The sequence below is a fragment of the Ovis canadensis genome, chromosome 20 (assembly GCF_042477335.2).
Source record: "Ovis canadensis isolate MfBH-ARS-UI-01 breed Bighorn chromosome 20, ARS-UI_OviCan_v2, whole genome shotgun sequence".
In the NCBI taxonomy this organism is placed as follows: domain Eukaryota; kingdom Metazoa; phylum Chordata; class Mammalia; order Artiodactyla; family Bovidae; genus Ovis; species Ovis canadensis.
In genome coordinates, this window is record NC_091264.1 from 30,632,103 (window position 1) to 30,653,464 (window position 21,362).

General features: G+C 56.5%; 1 protein-coding gene across 3 annotated transcripts in view; it reads right to left on the bottom strand.

Moving 5' to 3' along the window:
* Positions 1-21,362, bottom strand: part of TFEB (transcription factor EB) — a 47,533-nt gene that overhangs the window by 18,246 nt on the left and 7,925 nt on the right. The window contains exon 1 of one of the 3 annotated variants that reach the window (XM_069564265.1): positions 2,930-3,380. The exons of the other annotated variants lie outside the window; for them this stretch is intronic. The gene's annotated coding sequence lies outside the window, so the exon portion shown is untranslated. Of the gene's footprint in view, positions 1-2,929; positions 3,381-21,362 lie in introns of those variants that run through there. 3 annotated transcript variants of the gene reach the window in all.

Here is a 21,362-nt window from a genome sequence, read left to right on the forward strand (position 1 = left end):
GTAAAATAGGATGGCAGTCATTCCACCTCTCTCAGAGGAGGTGAGGGGAATCAAAGGAGCTGGAGTGTGTGAGGTGCCCAGCACCTAGGGGGTGGCCCATGAAGGTCAGTTCCCTGGCAGGGAGAGCTGTGTCCATCTGGCTGACTTCACCACTGAAAGCATGACCCACAGACATCACATCCCAGAGAGCTGGTTAGAAATGCAGATTTTCAGGCCCCAGCCCAGACCTATGGAGTCAGACACTCTATGTTAGCGCTTTAACATGGCATCCTAGGAGATTGGCGGGCACATTAAAGTCACTTCACTTGCAGCTTGTTGAAGCTTGATCACTTGCTGGTTTCAAGTGTGACAGGTGGGAGAGGGAGCCATGAGGTGGAAAGAGATGCTTAAAGGGACAGGCACAGGCCTTCGGAGCCCCACAGTGAACCTGAGCAAACTGCCCAAATTCTCAGGCCCCAGGGTCAAGGTGGAGCTGGGAATGAGGGCTCCAGGCTGGCTGGACTCCCGATTACCTGGTGCCGGGCCTCTGGCCGGGGCAGGAGGGAAACAGCCTGCAGGGACCAAAGGGAAGCCGATAAGGTTCCCTGTGGTGGGAAAGCAACCCAGACAGGCCTACTCACACACACACAGCATTTCCTACACAAACCACTGTACGCGCGTGCACGTGTGCACACACACACACACACACTGCCCCAGGACTTGGCTGCCCAGAGAACAGCCTCAGCAGAGAGTGGACAACGCTGAGGACAGTCTATGCCGGTGAGCGGTGCTTGAGGCGTGCGGGCTGCTGGGGCCCCTATAGCCAGCCTGGATGACCACTGTACACACCCCGACTGCTCGCCCCTCCCCTTCACCTGCCCGAGCCCAAACCCAGCAGAGCACCGAGAGACCCAAAATCGGCTCCCCTGAGCTTCAAACGGACCCACATTCTAACTGGTCCCCTGGCATCATGCCCGCTGATGGGCCCCCACTCCAGGTTGCTGGATGGCAGATAGCAGGATGGAGCACTGACCTCAGGGTTTCCCCGGGAGGTGGCAACACCCAGTGGATGGAGCCCAGGGTGGTCTTCCACGCATACACGAGCAACAGCAAAGCCCGCCCTCTCCCTGGCCACACAGCTTCAGGAGCAGCAGGGACCTCCGCCCCTGGACCCACGGGTGGGTAGCAACACTCTCACAAACACCCTCAACTTCAGCTCAGAAACACACACCCGCTGACCTCTTTCACCTCCGCGGACTGGATGGCCAGGGGCCCCCAGGTTCATAGGACTCCAAACAATCCTAAACTGTGGGCCCTCAAGCGGGCCTGGGATGCCCGAGAGAGAACCATTGACTAGGGGGTCACTGGGGCTGCTGCAAGGCACACGATGTCATGGGCTCTGGAAAGGCCCTTGGCCCCAAAATATCCCCCCTCCGCGTCCAGAAATCCCTCCCAAACCTCCAAGAGTCACTGCCGGGAGAGGCTCCCACCTGAAGCCTGGTCAGCTCACAGCCCCGGTGAGAGGCCGCCGACAGCTGGCCTGAGTGGCAGAGGAGGGGCAGAGGGAGGGTGCGTGCCAGACCGGCAGCGCCAGCTCCCACCGGGAGGGGGCACCCCCTGACACCCCAGAAGGCCGGTTCCAGAGAAGACAGCACTTCTCAGCTAGGGAGAAGGAGGGGTCCCTCAAAGGGAGGGGCTTTAAGCAACCCCACCTCCACACACGCCAGGGGACATGGGGTCCTGCCCCAGCATTCTCTACAGGGAAGGCAAAGAGCTGGCGACCAGGAACCCAGGAACGGGGGGGGGGGGTGGGGTGGGGTGCCCTGAGTGATGAGCGCTGGGGGACAGGAGGGGGAATTAACCAGGTTCCAAAATAGCACTGCTGGTTCTGCCTCGCTTCACCCTGTGCAATGTCTGGCAGCTTCTGCTTTCGGTCTGACTCATGCCTGGTGGGGGCAGGACAGGGCGGCTGGAGCAGGCAGGGGCCGCAGGATGACCACAGGCTGTTCTCCCCTCGATACCGCCCCCCACCCGGTGGCTGGGCCTTCTCCCTCACCCCGCCCCGGCTTGAGCTGTACTTCTAGAAACTGGGAACATTCAATCGGGCCACAAAATCCAGGGGTCCCCTGCCCGGGTCCTCGCCCAGCCAGCCTGCACTCGGCCTAGGGCTTCCTGAACAGCAGCTGCCCCAGACCCAGAGCACGGCATAGCTTCTCTGCTGCCCGGCCCAGGTGCCCGGCTGGCAACTCTAACCCATCCGTCTGGAAGCCAGAGGAGAACTCTCTCCCCAACACTTGAAATGACCTTGTACCACAGCGTTACCCCCTCCCAGCCAAGAGAGCAGAGGGAGGCAGCCGCCTTCACCTGTCCCACCCTCGCCCGCCACCAGAGATCTCATGCTCAAAGCGCACACAGCAGGCCCCCACCTCATTTTCTGTCCTGAAATGTCACAAGGAACACTTGCCCTTTGCCAGGCAGAGGGAGGAACCCAGTGCCCTGGCTTTTGAGCTCGTTGGGTCGGGGCGAAGCCTTGCTCACTCTGCGCTCCCCATCCACCCCTCCCCCCACCTGTGCCCCCAACCCCCCGCCCCGCATCCCCCACGGGGGTGAGACTTGATCAAAGATGCTTAAGCTCCCACCTGAGACAAACTGAAAGTCACGTCCTAAGTCCCCCGTGCTAATCTCTCCCACGTCCTCCCAGCCCTCACACCGACACACGCCTGCCCCGAATAAGCACAGCCACCTTTCTATCCAAGTGGGGCAGGTACAACTTCAAGGCCCAGTTCACTCTGCCAAAGCTGGCCCTGCCCTCCTCGGGGTGGGAAATAGATGCCACCAGTAAGTAGGAGGAGAATGTCAGAGGGCATGGGGCTGGCCAGCCCAGGCCAACATGTTCCTCCCCCACCCCCCCACCCCACTCGCCACCCTGGCACACGCACGCTGACCAAACCTGGTTTGGAAGTGAAAACATCAAGGGGAAAGTCTGTGGGTGGCAGCCGGAGAGATGAGTCAAAAGGGACCGGGACTTGGCAGGCCTGCTGGTGGCCCGTAGGAGTCTGGAGGGTGTGCTGTGTGTGTGCCTGCCAGGCCAGCACCTGCCCTCCCTGCCTGCACACCAGGTGGCCTTACCTACACGCCCCTCCCTCCTTAACTCTGCTCCTTCCCCGCGACCCCAATTTGGGAGTGAGTCTAGTGTGAGTCTGAGGGATGGGGGCAGGAGTCTAGAAGGAGAAGGCCCCTCTCCAGGAAGCAGGTACCAGGCAGTGTTTTCCCCAGGGACAAAGAAGGGCGCTCATGAATAAACCGACCCCCCACCCTTATTGCACCGTGAATTGCATCCTGTTCCCCATAGAGACTCAGCTAGAGAGCACTGGAAGGCTCGGTTCCCCACTGACGAAAAGGCAGCCACGTGGCAGCCATGGGTCTGGCGGCCTCAGGAGGGGGAAGAGGCAGGGGCGCGAGAAAAAGGAAAAGGAAGTCAGAAAAACCGCTACAATCACAGCCTCCGCAGAGCTCTGCCGGAAGGGGACTCAGAGTGGCTCAGGCCCTGTGGCCACCCAGTGCGTTGCCCCCACCCTCTAGGAGCGGATGTTGAGCTCAGAGAAAGAGAGAAAGGGCCAGAAGGGGCCACCGCATGTGGCCCCTGGTAAGGACCCCCTGCACGCCGCTGAGTCCCTTCCCTCTGCTCGGAGCATCTAGAGGGGCCCTGGCAGCTTCTCCTCTTACAGGGACACCCAGCACAGAGCAGGTGGTCACTGAATGTGGTGAATGTCGTGCCCATGCCTGGTCCCAGTGGGAAGGGTCTGCCCAGGGGCAGCAGGAGAGGGTGGTGGCAGGTTCGTGGGCCTCGAGAGAAGTGAGCGATGACAAGAGGGCTTGGCAGGAGGCACACTCTTAGGGACTGGCCAGCCACCATGCCTGCGTTCAGTGAGAGTGGCAGAGGCTGCCAGGGCCCCGGCCACGGCCCCTGGCCACTCCCAGTCCCGACCTGCCCACCCGAGCACCTCCATCAGCCAGCACCTGCACACAGCTGCACCAGAGCCAGCGGAGGCAGCACCCGCCTTGCCCCAGCCAAAGATGGAGGGGAACTGGTAACAAACCCCCAATTCCAGCCCCTTCTCCCGAATGAAGTGAACGTCGCTTGGTCATGTCTGACTCTGCGACCCTATGGACTATACAGTCCATGAAATTCTCCAGGCCAGAATACTGGAGTGGGGAGCCTTCCCCTTCTCCAGGGGATCTTCCCAACCCAGGGATTGAGCCCAGGTCTCCCGCATTGCAGGTGGATTCTTTACGAGCTGAGGGGTCCCAAGGCTGGGGATCTGAAGCACTTTCTCCAGAGCCCACAGCGGTCACCTGCCCCCTCCCCTTCCCCTCCCCCTCCCTGCCTCACTCCACCTAATCCACAAAGGGGACTTCCTGGGGTCATCACCCAGGTAAACTGTCTGCACTCACAGCCCTGTCCCAACCAAAGGGGCCTGAGGAGGACGTTTTGACCTGAAATTGTGCAGCTAACTACAGCTTACAAAGCTATTATTAAAAGTGCCAGAGTAAAATGCTGGCTGGTTATCCTAGGGAGAAGCAGAGAGGCAGGCGTGCAAGAGCCCAGTTGCTGCAGAGAGACTGGTGCGGTCGGATGCAGTGGCCAAGCATGTACCTAGAACTTTCTACCTGTGGCGGAGTTGGCCTGACGAAGAGAAGAAACAAGGACGTGCTGGGTTGCAAGTTACATGATCAGGAAGCCTCCACTGCAGGTGTGGGGCTGGTGACATTGTTACCAGTAGCAAATGCCAGTAGGACTGTACGTCCAGCGTGACTTCTGGCCCCCGGGGCTGCTCCTCGGATAGAACTATGGAACTCCGGCATTCCAGAACCTGAGCATGCCTGTCCATGCCTTCAGAAGCAAGGCTGTCATGCTCCACGTTCAGAAAGAGGCACTGGAGACACCCAGGGAGGCCACTCGACCCCACACTACGAGCATGAGTTTTGAAGCAGAGAGAGCTGAAGTCCAGATCGGTTGCTCATTGGCTGTGTGACCTCCAGCAACTTTGCTTCACAGGATCCTAGGGTCCTCGTGTGCAAAAGGAAGATAATGTCTATCTTGAAGCGTTTCTGTAAGGATTAAACGTAAAGCAACTAATTTGGCACTCAGGAAATACTTGGTAGATGCATGGTTAGATGTATGGATGTAATGGATGCCCAGAGGGACATAGAGGATTAAGGGACAGATGGACGGATATAACGGGTGGATAGATATGATGGACAGATGGGTGAATGGATGGATGCCTGGATGGATACAGTGCATGAAGTGATGGATGGATATCATGGATGTTTACAAGGTGACAGAAGAGGGTGGTTTTCTTCAGTTTGGTCCCCACCCGGTTCAGTATCCTTTTAGGCTAAATTTAATAGCAAGAAAATGAAGGCCTATCACTCTCTAATTTTTCTGTTAGAGAAACCTGTTTCCATTTATTAGGTTGACAAATGCGAAGTAAGATCCTCCTAATGGGCCTTAGCCACATTACCAGGGGGTCATTCCCTGAAGAGGGTAGCGGGCTAGGTCAGGAGAGAGGGTGTCCTCCTGGCTCGGTCACCAGGACCCGCGTTCCCATCGTGTGGTCACACCACGCTCGTATCCCACTCCCCTCAAGTTCAAGTCCAGCCGACCCCAATCCCAGGGAACGTGGGTCTGGGCCAGGGAGAGGAAGCGGATGCTGAACAAGAGCAGGTAGGGGGAACAGGCCAGGGCAGCTAAGCAGAAGACCAAGAACAGAGCATGGATACGTGGGCTGGGAGTGAGCAGGGATCAGAGAAAAGGGACCGAAGAGCAGAGAGAGGGTGTACTGTCTTTGGAGAAGTGGAGAAAGGAATCGGCCCTAAGAGAACAAGGAGCAGAATGAAACACACTGAGCAACAAAGAAAGGCCATCTCCTTGCCCCATCACCCCCACTGTCCACCAGATAAAGCCCAAACTCCGTAGGCGGACACTCAGGGAACTCAGGATCCCCCTGTCCTAACCAAGTCCTGGGCTCAGTGAACAGGGTCCCATCACTTTCTCCCTGACACCACCCAGACCTCCAGATGTGCCTCCTGCCCTATCCTCCTTCCACAGATTGTCTAATAATGCCTGTGTGTCTCTGGAAGGCCTGCTCCAGAGCCACCTCTTCCAGGCAGCCTACCCTGACTCCACCCTCCTCTGATTACCATTTGGAAACAATTACTTAATTGGCTCCATGACAGGCTCTGCGCCTGACACCAAGATCCAGATATAAGTAAGACAGTCCCTGTCCTCACCAGTACTTGCAATCTATTTTGAAAAAACAACATTACTTGATAACATATACTGTATTGTACTTCTGTTTAGAATGACTATCTCACTATGACTGTGCTGTGCTTAGTTGCTCAGTCGTGTCCGATTCTTTGCAATCCTATGGACTGCAGCCCGCCAGGCTCCTCTGTCCATGGGATTCTTCAGGCAAGAATACTGGAGTGGGTTGCCATGCCCTCCTCCAAGGGATCTTCCTGACCCAGGGATCAAACCCAGGTCTCCCACGTTGCAGGTGGATCCTTTACCATCCAAGCCACCAGGGAAGCCCTTACTATGCCTACTACCAATAAACCTGAACTGAGCACTTCCCGTTTGTCAGGAAATCTTACTAAGGGCTTTACTGTGTCTTAATTCATTTGTCCTTCTCAACAACACTGGGAAGTAGGAAATATTAGTGTACCCATTTTATAAATGAGAAACTGAGGCACAGAGGAGTTACTCTGTCGAGTTTTCTCAGCTGTAGTAGAAGCTCCCTAAGGGCTGTCCCCAGATTTTCTCTTTCTCAGCATCTCCCAGGGAGAAGGCACTCAAACCTGGCCCTTCTGGGCTTGACATGCCTTCCTGTGGCCTGGGATGAAGGTGTTCTGGCTTTGCAGGGGGACAGCGTAATCAGAGAAAGCTGAGCCCGAGCAGGCTGGGCATGACAGGGCTCCCGGGTGGGGTGAGAGGGGAGCCAGCCTCGGTGTTCCCATCCAGCCTCCCTCTTACCCACCTGTCCCAGCGGCCCAGCCTTGGCATTGCACAACCTTGCAGTCCCCGCAGACTGCCCTGTCCATTTGGTGAGAGGGTTGAGGTGGCACCAAAGGGGAGCCAGGCCTCATGCCCGGGATGGACGGGAACAAGGAGGTTAGGCCGGGATAAGGGAGAAGCTTTAGCTCTGCCTGATCCCATGGCGGGTCAGGGCTCGTGAGCAGATAAGTTGAGCCCCATAGGTGTTGGTTCCAGGCACCCTCCAGGCTGGCCTGAGGGCCCAGGCAGTAGGCAGAGACGGGACCCCTCAAAGCTGAGCGCTGGGCTACCCCCTTGGCAGCCTCTCCGGCCTCAGAGGCCCCTTCAGGCTGGGAAACCTGAGGAGATGGGGCAGCTCAGGACGGATTCTCAGAATAGAAGCAACAGGAGGCCTTGCTCTAGGCTGGGGATGCAGAGCCTCCAGGCCAGCCTGCGGAGCACAGGAAAAGGGGGTGAGGCTCCAAGTTCAGCCCTGGCCACACCTCTCTTCCACATTCCCGTGTCCTCCCGAGAAGGGGGACACTCAGTGCCACCACAGCAGGGGAACTGAGGCAAGGAGACGCCTTCCGATCCTGGGGACTTGTTCTGCCTGCCCAGCCACCAATACCATCTAACCTCCACGCTTCTCACAAGCACATGGGGACTCCAGACCCTACTGTTCTGGGATCCCCTTCCACCGTGGGGACTTGTACTTTCTAGAAAGTAGCCTACCTGGCTCCTCTAAGTTGGGCTGGGGAAAAGAAGGAGCCGGCCTTTCCCTGAGCCCTGACCCGAGGCTGGGTGTGCAGCACAGTAAGCGGTACTGAGAGGCTGTGGACAAAGGCTGCCTGAGCTTGAACCCCAGCTCCATCGCTTGCTAGCTCTGTGCCCTTGGGCGAGTTACTGCAGCCTCTCGGGGTCTCGACACCTCGATTTCCTCATGTGAAGGGGAGACAGTGCTCCCTACCCTGTATCCACAGTTGATGAGAAACCAACGCATGCGCTTGGCTCCTCAAGCACCTGCATGGTGCCTGCTCCCCCGCTTAGGGCACCCCCACTCACAGCCTCACCACCAGCCCTCCCTCCTCCTCCTCACCGGGGGCCCAGTGGCCCGGGCCCTGGCAGGGGCTGCTGAGGAGCTGACGGAGCCACTGCTGTGGACAGAGCTGGTGCCAGGCCCACGGCGGGCACAGGGCCCAGGCGTACAATGGGGCTGTGTGTGCACCCAGTGTTACCCCGGAGCAGAGATGGGCAGGCCAGCATCTGGGGTCCAGCCAAGAATTCATTTCCCTGGAGAGGGCCTCCCCACCCCCTCCCAGGCTGCTCAGTCACCTCCCTCCCCCGGGGTGGGGACAGGCACCATCCACACCCCCACCGAGCCCAGGCACTGGAATGGGGACATGCCTGGTGGCTGGTGCTGGGGAAGAGGGACTCCTGAGTCCAGCTGCCCAGACGGGGCTGCCTACTTGTGAGGCACCCGGGACCCATTATGGTGATCTGGGGCTGTGGCTACTAGGAAGGTGAAGTCTGCGGGGGCTGGAGGATATGAGAGCGGTCAGCTGGGACCCCTCCCCGTCATATGGAAGGAGGGCCAACCTGCTCCTCCCAGGGCCCAGAGCCTCAGGAGAGGAGCCGGCTAGTTCCCCAGGGGAATGAGTCACCGGCAGTGGCTGCAGCCAAGACTGCCGAGCCGGGAGCCGGTGGGCAGGTGGAGCCTCTCCTCAACCCTCCCCGCGGGTCTCCTCCTGCTGGAAAACCACTCGGCCGGTGCGGGGTGCTGACCACGGCGTCCCAGGCTGGGCCTCCGGAGGACACTTCCTCTGCTCAGAGGATTAGCTGTACGAGGCCTGGGGGTGCACCGACTCCTAGAGCTGCAGGCATGGACCACTCGCCTCCCCTCCCCCGCCCACACAGGATGCCATGGAGAGAAGAGTCAGAATGCAGGTCAAGACAGCCCCCCCAAAACCCTGAGTGAGACACAGGGTCTGAGGCGAGGGAGGAAGGGGACACGGGCCTCTGGTGAGTGAGGAAGAGGGGAGGAAGGCCAGGCCACCCTCTACCTCAGGCTGTGCCTAAAGAGGGGAGCTGGGGAGGGGCACCCTTGCATGAAGTCACTTTCCATTCTCCTCAGAGCTCAGGAAGCTCCCAGCAACAGGAGATAACTGCCCCAGCCCGAGGCTGGCCTGACCCACACACCCTCTCACGTCCAGTCATAACGACACAAATGTGTCCCTATGGGCTGCCGCCCACGCCTGCAGAGGGTCACACACAAAAGTCACGGTGGCGGCCCCAGCCCAGCGGACACACTTGGATGCCCACCCTTCCTCTCACACCCACGGGTCCCTGCCTCCCCGCCCAAGCCCCCGCCCAGGCCCATCACACCCTGAAGGCCCCGTCAGAGCACTGCAGCTGCCCTACCCTCGCCTCAGACCCTGAGGACCACCTCTCCCCCCGCCACTGGTGAGAGGGGCTGGACATTCTGGACCTGTATGACCTGCCCTGAGAACAGAGGCTGAGACGCCGGAAGGGGCCTCCCAAGCTGAGCCCACCATCCTCATTTCACCCGTGAAGAAACTGAGGCTCAGGTTGGGGAAGTGTCTTTGTTTAAGGTTATGGGCAGGGCTAGGGGAGCTTAAGGCTGGTTGAATGAAGCAGAGAACAGGGAAGGCAGAGTGAAGGGCGAAAAGAAGAGGAAGGGGATGGACTTCCCTAGTGGCATAGTGGATAAGAGTCCGCCTGCCAATGCAGGGGACACAGGTTCGATCCCTGGTCCGGGAAGATCCCACACGTGCCACAGAGCAATTAAGCCCGTGGGCCAGAACTGCTGAGCCTACGCACCTAGAAACTCATGCTCTGCAGCCAGAGAAGCCGCAATGAGCAGCCTACGCACAGCAACGAAGAACAGCCCCCACTCAGCACAGCTAGAGAAAGTCCACGTACAGCAACGAGGACCCAGCACAGCCAGAAATAAATAAATAAAGATTAATTAAAACACAAAAAGAGCAAGGGGGGATCTGCCACCCTCTCAGAGGGGCAGCTGTCCGGGGACGCTGTGGTGCCACTTCATTCATTCTTTTCAGATATTCTCGAGTGTTTACCAGGAACATGACTGCACTGTGGCCAGGGCCCCTCTGCCCAGTCTCAGCCCGCGCTTCCCCCGGGGAGAGTTTGCTGGTGAGGCTGAGTATTGTCTTCAGGGCCCCACGTCCCATAGATAGCGAGGCAGGGCAGCACTCAAACCTCTCCCCCCAGGCACAGCCTGGCAGCCCCCGCTCCACCCCCATGCTTCACGGGGAGTGCCAGCACCCTCTGGACATCAGGACCCACGGCCCAGGGCACCTCCAGAGTCAGTGCCAAGTCACACAACAAGGAGCCTAGGAGGTCACCCCTCTCAGAGACTCCCAGGCTGATTTCAACAGCAGAACCCGCTTTTCAGACAAAATTTACCTGGAACTTTGATAGCTAAACATGAGAATGAAGCAGTTCTGTGGGGAGTAGGAAGGGCCAGATTACCTGGCCTCCAACCGGGGGCTTCCCCTTCCCCAGTGCCCCTCTGCCTAGTCCTTCCCCAAGGCACCCCCAGGGATTCTGAGAAAGAGTCTAGAACTCAGAGTTTTCTCCAGCCACTGTGTTACAGAAACCTGGGGGGAACTTACGTGTGTGGATCACCCAGGCTCAAGGAGAGCTAGGACCCCAGCCCCCACACTCCAAACCTCCAGGCCAAGCTCTCCTCCAGGACCCTCATGGCACCCCATCCCTCGCATGGGAAAAGGGACACAGCAAAAAAAAAAAAAAAAGGAAAAAAAGTCTCATGGATTCAGATCCTCTCGTGTACCCAGCGCTGGGCAAAATGCCCCCACAAACATCAAATGCTTTATTTTTCATAACCCTATAGCCTACCTAGTATCATCTTTGTCTTGTAGATTAAAAAAATAAAAGAAAAAAATGGACATTCAGAGAAGTTAAGTGACTCACCCAACCTGTGAAGGGCAAAGCCCACATTCCAACTCACCTGTGTGCCCTTAATCCCTCGGGGCAGCTTGGCAGAAAGCACCCCGTCATGATGCCCTGGTGCTACCCCTCCCTCTGCGCCCCATCCCAAGCTTCACCGCACTCCGTTGACACGCCTCCTTCCCCAGCTCAAGGCACAGGCAGAGCTTCTCGCTAGTAAGAGTGACATTAGCAACGGTGAGAAAGCCACCAGCTCCCTGCACCACGGCGCTCGCTAGGCAAGCTCTTAGGCCGTTATCCTACCTCAGCCTTACAACACTCTACTCCCACTCCCATCTCACAGAGGAGGAAACTGAGGCACAGAGAGGCTGATGACTTGCCCAAGGCCACACAGCTAAGGAAGCTGCACAGCCAGGGCTTGAGCCCAGGCAGTCTGGCCCCGAGCCTGCACACCTCACCCCTGGGCACTGCCGTTCCCTACAATGTCCACAGATCCTCCACAGTGGCCGCTATAACAAGTGCCCCAGCTGGGGGCTAGCCCACCTCCCCCGAGGCCCTTCTCTTCAGGGATCAGAGGCCAACTGGCACCCCTGAGGGACGGACAGGGGAACGCCTACCTGGGGAGCACCATCAGCTCACTCACTCTCTGGCTGGATGGTAACCCTCATCCCACCTTCCAACCCCCATCCCTGACAGTTGCGGGCCCGCCCGCAACACTCAAGCATGAATAGGAAACCTACTGCGTGCCCAGCTTCAAGCAACGGGCAGGTGCAGAAAGCAGTGTCCTCACTGTCTGGCCAGAGGCTTGGGTCCCCAGTCATGCCCAAAGGGGTCGCCCCTGCCACCCCCAACCCCCTTCAGCACTGGCTGCACCAGATGTTGGCAACACTTAGAAACAGGGCTAAAAATAGTCTCTCTAATGAGTCAGTGCTAAGAATAACCCGGGCAAACAGCCCTCTGGGTGAGGACATGCTGCCAGGGAGGCACCACCTCCTCCCACCTCCCCAGCCAGCCTGGTCCACGCCCCAGCCTATCCCTCAGCGCCCACCGCAGCCAGCAGAGAGCCTGGGATGTTTACACCCCCTCTGCTGAGTGGAGGGAGATGCAGGCACGCACACACACGCTCCCTGACTGAGGGAGCATCAACCGAGCAGGCGGACTCCAGAGACCCACCCTCTCAAGGCGGAACTGACCCGAAGCACAGAGACACTTGAGTGTCTTTCCCAATTCTAACAACAACCCCCCACAGGACACTAGGAGGCCACGCTCCCAACTCCCCTCCCCTCCCCTCATGCCTCCTCTGTGAAACGGGTCTCTAGCATCACTCAGACCGGTCACCAGCGGAACTGGGAGCAGACAGGACCAGCATTATCCTAACGGGCAGATGTCAAACATGGGGGACGAATTGGACCTGGGGAGTCAGAACCACATCAGATCCCATGACCAGGGGCCCCCTCATTTCTTCCCTGTTCTTCCCCAAAATGATCAGAACTGCTAGACTCATGGACATCTGGACATGAATTGCAGGTGAACAGAGCACATTCGCACGATGTCAAAGCCAAACCTCTCACCTGCAGGTGAGGGACAAGGTGACGAGCATCACTCTGCAGCTGAGGAGACCGAGGCTCAGAAAACAGAATTAACTTGCGAGAAGCTGCTCAGCTGGGGTGGTGCCTTACTGCCGTCTGCCAGCCCAGAAGCATCACCCAGGAGGCCGGGTGCTGGGCACAGCCCCATCGCACAGCAAGGCCCAGAAGGAACAGGATACCCTCTATTGCTGCTGGGAGAGAGAGGGAAGGGGCCAGAAAAAGGTGAGGCTCCTTCAGGAAGAAAGCAGAACAGAGGAAGGAGGGAAAGAAGCGGATGTCCTGGCCATGGAGTCAGGAGCCCTGGCATCTAGTCACACAGCTCAGTTATAGATAACTGGGAAACGGAAATGATAACATGGGAAATTTCCCATGATCTGGGAAAACCATTTCCTAGCCTTCCCTCCAGGACTCAGTTTCTCCATCTGGAAAATGGAGCTTTGAACAGCAGGCCATTGAGATATCCGGAAGTACATCGTGACCACACCTGGGGGTTGCATAATGAATATTAGCATATCGAAGGCTCTAACAAGTCCTGTAGCAAAGAAATCCATCCCCCTGCTTTTTTTTTAACTCACACTCTCCCAAACCTGCTGGATCACCAAACCCTTCCACAGAATGCATCTTGAGAAACTCTGGAGTTGGATCTGGGGTCAGCACTTCAAAGGTCTGCACAAGCCAGAAGGAAACAAAAGCTTGAAGCCTGCCCAGACAAAATACATCAGGACCTGCAGGCAGCCCCAAACCCTGAAAAACTCCTGGTAGCTCTGGGCGCTCAAGAGTCTAGGATCTCTGTTCTCTGGAGGCCTCCCTCATGACCCATCCAGGGTTTTGATTCCATCTGATCCTCAGCAATCCTCTTGAGAAGGGTAGAGAAGGGGTTAGTATTCCACGTCACACAGCTGGAGAGACTGGGACCCAAGAGACCAGAGAACTCGCCCAGGGCCACATAGTTGGTCTTTGGTGCAGACAGGAGAAACGGTGTCCTAAGTACTAAGCACTTGACCTCCATGATCCCGCGTAATTCTCCCAACAACCCTTTGAGGAGGGCACTGGGGTTCTGCCCATTTTATTGAGCAAGAAACGAATGGGCAAAGAGCTTCAGGCTCACATCCGAGGAAGGACACACAGCTGGCAAGTGCTACTGCCTGGGTTTCAACCCTGGTATCCTGAATCCAGAACTCAAGCCCTCAGCCCAGCCCTGCCACTCACTAGTTAGCAAGAGAGATTTCACCATTCTGAGCCTCCGATTCCTCACCCATAAAACGGGATGTATAAAAAGACTTGGGTGTTAGGTTATTGCAAGGATGAAATCTGCAAATATACAAAAGCGCTTAGCACAGTGTCTGGCATACAGTAGGTACTCAATATGCATGACCTCTCATTAAATACCATATCCTCCTATGGGAGTACATGCCTGAGCCTCAGGGCTCTGGGCTCCGCAGGCTCAAAGCCACCCATAGCTTCCTGGAAATTGACTTCTACCAACAAGTCCCAGGGCGCACCCCTCCACATGGCCTCACAGTCCAAGCTGGGGTTCCTTGGGTACCCTATGTAGGTGGGGGCTCTAGCGGCTGGGTTTCCCAGCCTGGGTCTCATCCTCTGGGGCCCTAACTGGCCATCTCCCCCTCAGATCCGGGGATATCCCCAGTTCACCATGGGTCACAGGCCTCTCCCCACCCTTGCCCCAGGTCACGGGATGGGAAGGTAGGGGCTCTCCAGCTAGGCAGCTGATACCCTCATGACCTGCCTGAGCCTTCCCAGCCTTAGAGACAAGAGTTACAACCCACCCAGAGTTCGCCACACTTCCTGTAGCTGCTCATCCCCGTGAGGTCACAAGATGGGCATCACCACCCAGTCGGCTGGCTGCTCAGGGATTCGTGTGCCCACTTTACAGACAAAGAAACGGAGTCCCCGACTTATCCTGGGCAGAGATCTAAGTCATAGAAAGTCTTCTGGCTCCTGGACCAGGACTCAGGGCTGAGTCAGGTCTCAGGCCAGGCAGGCCCACCAGAGCCAGTAGGGGCAGCAGAAAGGAGGAGATGAAGGCTCAGAAGGCTCCCAGGGGGCCAGGGGAAAGAAGGAGAGGTCTGAGCTCTGCGCCCCACCTGTCACTGCAGACCCTGCAAGTCCTGAGGTCCGGGAGCACCCCTAAACCCGAGTCCTCCTCTGCCCCACCCCAGCAAGGAAAAACGTGCCCAGCCCAACCTCAGACAACCCTCACCCTCACCTCTGGTGAGGTCTAGCTCTGCGCCCTCCACTGACACGGAGCCTCCATTGTGGGGGGGGTGCTCTCTATCTCCAGATCCCAAGTCAACCACTCACCCCAGGCACTGCTTCCTCTCACTGTTGCCACAAGCACATGTCATCACCCAGGAAGCCCTACCTGACCACCCCCAGCCCTTTGTCTCTGCTGACGCCACAGGGCCGGCTCACCCAGCCACTTTGCTAAGATCTGGGCCCTGAACCCCCGTCCCCCCATTCTGGCTCCCACATGTGGAACTTGGTCTCACACTGAGTAGATGCTCCATAAACATCACTGCATGGAGGGAGATCATCTCGCAGGCAGTGACTCCAAATATTTTGACCCTGACTCACAGAAAAGTATATTTTATTTGACCCAATATACACGCACACAGCCCAGAGTGCATATTCACATGCACATGAGACCCCCCAAAGCTGTACAAAACAACACTCACCAGCACTGTGCATCACACTTGGACGTTTCCTATCATTCTTTTTCATTTAATTTATTACTTCCTTTTCATTTCATTTTCACTGAGACCCAGTAAGCTGATTTCATAGCCTGATTAGGGTCCAAACAGCGGCCCTGATCCACAATTCAGAGAACAGCCCTCCAAGGAATCCACGTAGCCCCGCTCCCAGCCTGGCACACAACCCTCCATGCAACAGGTGCCCAAGAGAGCCATCCATTTGGCGGGCACTGACTCTGGCCAGGCCTGTGCTAAGCATTTTATTACAGTATCTCATTTCATCCTCCCCATCATCTTAGGAGGAAGGGACTGTAAGGAATTTTACATGTGAGGAAACTGAGGCCAAGGTCACAGGCTCAGGCAGGAGTCAAAGCCAGGGCCGCCGAATCTGGAGCCACGTGCTTAACCATCCTGCCCCATCCTGCCCTCCGGGTGAGTGGCCTTTAAACCCAGAGAGCTCCACCTAAGGAAGTCTACTCCCTTCAACTATAAAAAAGCCATTTCCTATATCAGTGTCATTCTTTATATTTGTTGACTGTGAGATTGGAGATGGTACAGGGAGAAGACAGTGCTCCCAGCTGGAGCTGATGAGCAGCAAGGCCAGCCCCCCATCTTCCTCTCAGTACACCCTGCTCCTTGGAAGAAAAGCAATGACAAACCCAGCAGTGTATTAAAACAGCAGAAACCTTTTGCCTACAGAGGTCCATAGAGTAACAGCTATGTTGTCATGCACAGTTGTGAGAGCTGGACCATAAAGAAGGTTGAGGCCAAAGAACTGATGCTTTCTAATTGTGGTGCTGGAGAAGGCTCTTGAGAGCCCCTTGGACTACAAGGAGATCAAACCAGTCAATCTTAATGGAAATCAACCCTGACTATTCATTGGAGGGACTGATGATAAAGCTGAAGCTCCAATACTGTGGCCTTGATGCCAAGGGCTGACTCATTGGAAAAGACCCTGATGCTGGGAAAGATTGAAGGCAGGAGGAGAAGGGGATGACGGAGGATGAGATGGTTGGATGGCATCACTGACTCAATGGACATGAGTTAGAGCAAATTCCGGAAGATAGTGAAGGACAGGGAAGCCTGGCATGCTGCAGTTCTTAGGGTCTCAAAGAGTCGGCTATGACTTAGCTACTAAATAACAACAGCTGTTGTGGAGAGAGCCCTGGAAACAGGATCTCTTGTTATTATCCGCAGTCTACATGCCTAATCCTTGCCATCAGAAAGAATCAGCGTGAATCTGGTGTTTTGCTGTTTGCACACAAACATGTTCACATACCGTATGATGTATACTCACGCCACGTGCATTAAGTCTTTTAACCCTCAGGATGAATACACATGCTGGGCCCTGTGACTCTCATCTCCATTTGACAGAAGAGGAGACTGAGGCACCAGCATCACACAGCTGCAAAAGCAGCAAGGACAGGAATCGAGCCCAGACTGACCGGCGGCGTCTGCTCTCAATTCTGACGTCAGCGAGGAGCTCCTGCAGCCTGGCCACAGCCCACTAAGCACATCACGCCTATTCCCTTCTCACCCGAGCCTCGAGCCTCGCACGCATCTGGGAGACAGCAGAGGAGGCCAGGAGCGGCTCCTCAGAAGTGGGGCTGGCAGTCAGCTCTGGGGACTTCTGACTCCACAGGGCCCCCTCCTGCCCCTCCCCTGCATCACCTGCTTCTCTGATCCTGCTCGAAAGATAGCCCCAGGCCAGCGCAGCCTGCGGGACCTCATCCCCACTCACCCAGCTCCCCAGAGACACCCCCAAACAACACACACACACGCCAGTAACATCGGCATCTAGTAACGCTAGATGCCAGTAACATTCCCTGTGTACATACGCACACATGCCCACGTACCCAGGTGAGGGCAGCCCCTTGGAAGGAGGCCCCCAGGAACGCTCAGTTCCTCCGGAGGCCAGAGCCCAGGACCAGGCCCCTGCCCCAGCGCCAGCCCCAGTTTCCTCATTTTCCCTAGGGCTGTTTCTCACCCAGCCCCCTGCACCTTGGCCTGAGAGGAAGTTACACAATCCCCTGGGAGCTGCAAACTCTGCTGAGGACTACTCACAGTGCAGGGCGAACCACAGGCCCGGAAGGCCTCGCACACCCACAACCCCATCTGAGGCAGACGGGCTCCCAGCTCCCATCTCACTGACCCGGGGCTCCAGGCCACTGCCTGGGCCCCTCCCTGCTCCCAGACTGAGCCTCTGACAGCCTCCACCCCTCACACAGCCTGGCCTCACAGGGCCCCAGGCCAAGCTGCCCCTGCACCAAGACGGACAGGCACAGAGGGGCAAGAATTTGCAGGACTCCTGCTGGGTCCCGAATGGGTCAAACCCTAACCTGCACAGCCTCCCCGCCCCTCCTTAGTCAGAAGCCCCGCAGTTCACCTCCTTCCTAACTGACCACACGTCTGTGACCTCAGCCCCGGGCCTTCCCAGGGTCTCCAGACACCCAGTTCACAGCCTCACTCTGGCCCACCTCGAAACGGACCCTGAGACCCAGCACGGTCCTGTGAAGCTCTGAGCCACCACACGAGCTTGTGGAAAAGGCTCTCACTGCATGAGATTTCAGAGGTTCCTCAGCCCTCAACGCACTTCTCTAATAGCCCAGGACACTTGACGTTTCACTAGTGTTTCCTTCTCGGAGCTAAGGGATTCTCAACACTGATAGGTAGATACCGCTTGTCAAGAAAGGCTGGAAGTCGCTGAGCTGTTATTAGCTGTCTGCACCTCAGAGTGGATGAGTTTACTAGGCCCGTTCACGAGTATATCTCAGGAAGGGACAGCGCAGCGGAGGGGAGACCAGGCAGGCCAAGGGACCTCGAGATGCATGGGGGGAGTGAATCCCAGGACTGGGAGGTCAGAGGGGCCCTGAGAGCTCCGACCCAGACTCTGGCTCGATCCTGGGCTTTCCCTGGGAGAGCGCACTCCAGAAGGACACAGAGCCTGGCCTGGGTGTACAAAGCCCCTAAGAATGACCTCTGGCTCCCGCCCTTCACCGCTGGACTTGCAACAGAGCCTCAGATAAGGAATATGATAAGCACCTCTTATCATCCCACACAGCCTTGGACTCCCACCCAGCTGAAGAAAAAGTCAGGAATGATTTCCTGGGGCCCCAGGGCTCTCCTGAGAGCCCCTCATTTCTGCAGCCCTCATCAAAAGGCAGGGGCCCTCAGGGCCGTTCTGCCACAGCCCGCTGAGGCCTGGAGTGGCAGGAACCAGGGCCGGGCTCATGTGCCTCCAGCTCTGTGGACAGACAAGGGGAAGGGCTGGTTCTAGAAACCCCTCACCCCCTGGAGACAATGGCCCAGGGCCTCTTTGCAGGGACACCTTCCAAGATGCCCACACAGCCAGCCCCCTCTCCCCAGTCCCAACGACCACCCGTGGTGGGGAGGGGCAGGACACAGGCCCCCCTCCTTTTTTGATGAGGAGCCCAAGACTCACAGCACTCAGGGACATCCCGAAGGCCACGCAGCAAGTTCACAGCAAATCTCAGGTTCCTGGCTCCCTTCCCAGGTCACAGTTTCTCAACCTCAACACGACTGACACTTGGGGCCAGAGTAACTCTTTCTTGAGGGGCTCTTTGAGCACTTTAGAACCTTTAGCAGCATCTCTGGCCTCTACCCGCTAGATGCCAGTAGCATTCCCTGAGTTGTGACAACCAAAAATGTCATCAGACATCACCAAATGTCCCCTGGGAGACAAAGAGAACTGCTGCCCTAAAAGGACCTGAAAGCCAGGCGTCTGCCAATTCTAACTTGAAGGGTATCTGCTGCGAGAGCTGTAGATGTGCCAGGCAGGAGGGCCTGGAGGTGCTGGTGAGTACCCCGTGGGCTCAGTACTCTCTGGGCAGAGCTGCCCCCCGGCAGGCAGTACCACTTGGGAATCTCATCCCAAGACCACCTCCCCAACCCCAACCTACAAACCAGCCTCCTCCCTGCCATTCAATATTTCAGTGGTCTTTCAATTATTTTGATCACACACCCCTGTGAGTAACAAATTTTGAGCACCCCCAGTATAACCTTCTTTTCTCAGGAAGTGTTAATAAATGCCAGTGTATGAATACGTCATGCATATGAGCAAACGTACACAAAAATAGATCTATAAAAAAGTGGAGGAGGGAAATATAAATTACACTCAGGACGAGATACTGTTATAGTTTCAACAGCTCACCAGGACAGAAACAAGACAGTCTACTGACACCAAGCATCAGTGAGGATGCAGAGCAACCAGTGAGGAGCGAATTGGTGTGACCACTTCACACAGAATTCACTAAAATTGAAATATGCATCGCATACCCTGCAGCAGCACTCTAGCAATTCCACTCCATATGGACTCTGAAGAAATGTACACACCAACACAGCAGGAAGCACATCCCAGGATGTTCTTCCAGCATTGTTCACAGCACCCAAAAAAGGCAACAACCCAAACGTCCATGAGTGGTGGGATGGATACAGATATGGTATCACGTTCACACAGTGGATGCTGATACGTGAACGCAGACACTCACAACAGTGTAGCCAGATCTCTCCACTGGTCAACGAACATGCCCAGTGTTACTCCAGCTGCATAAATTTAAAATCGGGCGAAACTAAGCTCTGCTGCTAAAGGCCACAGGTAGAGGTGGTAACATGATCAAGGCGAGCAAGGAACTGATTATCTTAAAAGTCAGTAGAGGGACTTCCCTGGTGGTCCAATAGTTGGGACTCCAGGCTACCAAAGCAGGAGGCAGATGTTCAATCCCTGTTTAGGGAACTAGGCTACTGCACGCCCACACTGAGGGGGAAAAAAAAAAAAGTCAGGATAGTGGTTCGCTTGGGAAGGGGCTTATGGCCAAGGTGGAGCACACAAGTTGATCTCAAATGCAGGCTACATTCTGTTTCTTCACTGAGGTGGTGGTAATCTGGGTGTTCACGTTTATAATTATTTGTTGTATTATCCATATAGGTTTATGCTCTTTTTGGCAATTAGGCTACATTTCACAATAAAAGGAGGGAGAAAAGGATGAGATACAAATACATCGAAATAGAAGTTCTAATAGTTTCTTCCCCCACCTGGCTTTGCGAACCATTATGATTCGGCCAAAGCGGATGAGATCCTATATCTGGTCACGGGTCTGGAGGAGCCAGTGACAACCAGGGGTGTTTGTAGAGGGCTCTTCCAGCTGCCCCTCCGCCCACAGGACCTGGGTACCACAGCCCTTTTCATCTCCGTCTGAACCCTGGAGCATCCTAGCCACCATATGCCCCTGGTGGCCCAGGGGAGAGAGTTGCATGAAGCTAGGCTCTCTCATGCCCACTTCACCCTGCCCTGGTCTGCTCCTCCGGGTCCCTGACAGCAGAGTTCAGAGGCCCATGCTGGGAAGGCTCTGGAGGAACAGGGCAGGCCTCACTCATCCTATAAATACACCGAAAGAAGGAGGGAGGCAGAAAAATGAAATGAAGAAGATGGAGAGGAGGGGGACAGAGAGCAGGACAAGGAGACACACCTGCATCGAGGGGTGAAGTTCCAGTTGCTGTGGAAATAGACAGTCAGAGGGACGGGGGTGGGAGGGGCAAAGGAAAGAGAGAAAGGAGAAGAGTGCTTGGGGCGGGGGAGCAGACACACCGCCCGCAGTTCTGAGCCCAAGTCTCAGGGCTCAGCACAGGCGGGTCCAAAGAGGCCTGTGTTAGGCCCGATTAGCACCACGTACCCCAGAGCCCAGGGCCTCAGCGAGAGGTGAGGGGCTCAGGGGCCAGCAGCCTCCCCGTGGCCTCACCTGGCACTCAGCAGACTCCAGGTCTCCTGGAGGGGAGGGCCCAGTTCAGGGGGAGAAGCCCCTGGGCCTGCAGAGGCGACCCCCCCAGTGGGAGGAGCCAGGGTCAAGAGAACAAGTCCTTCCTGGAGTCTTCTCAGCGGGTGAGAAGCGCTGAGCCAAGTTCTAGGCACTGGCCCAAGCCCTTTTGTAAAAACTTTCCCTTGGCCAGGGAAGAAGGCTCTTCAAGGGTGAGCAGGGGGAATAAACTGGGAGCCTAGGATTAACATATATACATTGCTATATATTAACATATGTAAAATGGATAACCAATAAGAATCTACTATATAGCAGTAGGTTACTG